A 3265-nucleotide genomic window follows, 5' to 3' on the forward strand; every position below is an offset into this window, starting at 1 on the left:
ATTTTGATCTGAAGGCTAAAAACTGACCACGTGTCAAACATCTGATGGAATGGTAAATAATGGAGGACAGTTGTTTTGACAACTACTGATGGATCAAGTATCAGTAGTTACAACGGTAATAAAAAGAAACAGTGGACGTATCAGTGGATGAAACAATGATTTTAAACATCAGTGTTTTTGAAGAACAGAGGTTGACACTTAGCAGTGGACAGATTTTAGTGAGCAGATGTTAAGGCACAACAACATTTTAGATACAACAGTGGATAAAAACCAATGAGGATCATATGTTTAACAACTGTTTGTGCAGCAGTGTTTTGACTTTTGACAAAAACTTTTAGCACCTGTTTGTTCAGATGTAGAAAATGATTTGTTCTTGTAAAAGCATAATCTCTTGTCTATCATCTGTTGAGTACCAGAAATGCTATTCTTAACACCACACATTTTAGATGTATAATATCAAGATAAAATTGTCAGTAGTTATCTTCAGAAATTTTGTTCAAGGTTTTACCATCTGTCTATTTTTCAGACAGTGGTTTAGCATCCCAGATGATGAGTCCTTTTTACTACTAAACAACTCATTTTGCTTCTAATTACTTGAACTAGAACATGAGTGTCTCTGTAGTACAGAATTAATTTGCAATCAATTTTTAATCTATTACTACCAAACTTGAGCTTAACATGACCTTGATATGTGTGTCATTTCCTTTTGACTAGTTTTAGGAATAGTAATTACACACAAAAATAAGGTAATTACATCCAGACCAGATATGAACTTTTACTATATATAAAAAAATGAGTAAAAGATCATAATATATTAAAAAAAATACATCTGGTTTTTATTTTAGAGGAAAACACCTTAACAAAAATCAAAGGAAGTTTTGAAAATAATCAAAAGGATCCGACAATTTTTCAGGAAATTCATGATCATATTATTCTCAAGTTATTTTGACCATTGTTTAGGTCATTTTCTTGTCAATTGATTGAAAGTTTCTTTTAATCATAATCACTGGAGATGCCATTGTTACCAGAACAATTTCTGCATTGATGAATGCACACAGTTGCATGATGATGACCACTGATGATCTAACTTTTAAACCTCAAAAGTGTTTTATGCTTATACTCTTTTCTTTTGATTTCAAAAGTTTTTGAGATAGCCACACTTTGAGATTTGTTCATTTTTCTTTTCCTTTTTTACCCTGTTTATATGTTCAGAAATACTCACTAGGAGATTATATTTTGAACATACTTTGTCCATAATCATTTTGAAGCAATGTTTTGAGAGATCTGAACATTTTTGACCATATTTTATTACAGATCTCACATCACTCATGATTAGGACTGTTTTGACACCTTATTTTCTCAATGTGTTTTAGACAAAGTCGATTTGGTCCTTTTGAAGGAACTCAACTTGCCTTTGAGCACATGAGAGATTTTGCCTAAAGTTTTATTTCCCCCTTTTCTATGTCAGCAGTATTCTAGTGTTTTGGATGAACACAAGTTTTGCTGAACTGAGGTACATACTTTATTGTTTATTGAGAACATCACAAATATCGAAACAACAATTGAAATCAATTTTGAAAACATCGAACGATCCCATAATTTATCAGATATTTTACAGATCTGAAAACTATGAGTGACATATGCATGAAAACACTTGTTGTGTGAGATTTGTGTGTCATATGACATCTTGGTTGATTTACAGAGTTTTTGAATAACCATTTTGACCATGATTCACACGTTACTCTGTTTTTCAACTGAATACAACCAATCCTTTAGTATCAATAACTTTTGAGTTGAACTGTTATGTCAAATTGATTGTTAGATCGAATTTGCCTGTCCAAGCTCTGATACCAATTGTTAGGATCTGGGGCCATCATGATGGTGTTTGTTTGCATAAAACGAATAATAAGTGCAGCGGAAATGAGTAGCAAACTTTGTAAACATAATCAAAGGAAAGTATAGATTGATAAACTATTGCTATTCATTGAGTCAAAAGATTTACAATAGAGCAAAAGATTACAATGCAAGCTTATAATCTAAACTCCCCCTCAGCCTGATACACCAGAGTTGGTTGCACAAGATGAAAGGATTGAATTGAGGAGAAGAACTCACTCAAAACGGTCAAGTATAACAGTACAGAATACTGTCATATTTATAGGCAAACCAAACTACTGATGAGCTTCAGCTGACGTCACCATGATAGTCACATCTAACGACCTAATAAACTATAAACACTGTTCTACACAAACTACTGACATGTAACCTCTGATAAGTAGTAAAATGCAAAACTAAGAAAAACTATTGCTTCACGTTCCACTGTTGTAGCCTGAGCACAGATGTTGAATCTTCAGTGCAATCTTCAAAGGTGATCAGTCTTTGAGAGAGCAGTGCTTGAGTCTTCAGCAGTACTTAGGAAACAGCAGTAGATAGAGCATCAGTGTTTGTCTTCAGCAGTCGTTGGATAATCATCAGAGTTTGGTTTATCAGTTGTTGTAGTTAAGCAGCACTTAAGATCCATCAGCTGTTAGATAACCACTGTCAAGGGGAGAGCATAGGATAAACTGCTGCTTATTGATGGTCCACTGATGAGATCCGGTTTTGGCTTTACATTATCTGTTCCTCTGTTAGGGTTTATTCCGAACAGTTAGCCCCCGAAATAAAGGCAAGCGTGAAGGCCTCTCGGCCAGCGACCTTTAGATCCGTAGCTGACATATCTTTGTCCCTTACTCTTGATGCGGTCCGACAAAGATCGCTAAGGAACAAAGAGGCTGAGAAGAGAAAGCGTGAAGATGATACTTCACGAAGGTCGGGCAAGAAACACCGTGGAAACGGTGACAACAAGAGAGGGTCGGAGTCAAGGAAGGATGGGCAACAGTCTGGTGAGAAGCCCAAATGCAAGAATTGCAAGAGACATCACTATGGAAAGTGTAGACTCGAATCGAACTCGCAGACTCAGTCGAAGTCGTATGCTTGCGGGTTATGCAAATCCAAGGACCACAAGACCGTGGATTGCAAAAAGATAAAGGATGCAACCTGCTACGGCTGCAACGAGAAAGGGCACATTAAAAGCAACTGCCCTAAATATGCCAAGAAGCCTGAAGAAGCCAAGAAGACCAATGCAAGAGTCTTCAGGATGGAGGCGAAGGAAGAAGTGCTAGATGATAACGTGATCACAGGTACTTTTCTCGTAAATGATATCTTTGCAAGAGTACTGTTTGATTCGGGCGCTGATAAGTCTTTCGTAGATCATAAATTTTGCAAATTG

The sequence above is a fragment of the Helianthus annuus genome, chromosome 17 (assembly GCF_002127325.2).
Source record: "Helianthus annuus cultivar XRQ/B chromosome 17, HanXRQr2.0-SUNRISE, whole genome shotgun sequence".
NCBI classification, from domain to species: Eukaryota; Viridiplantae; Streptophyta; class Magnoliopsida; order Asterales; family Asteraceae; genus Helianthus; species Helianthus annuus.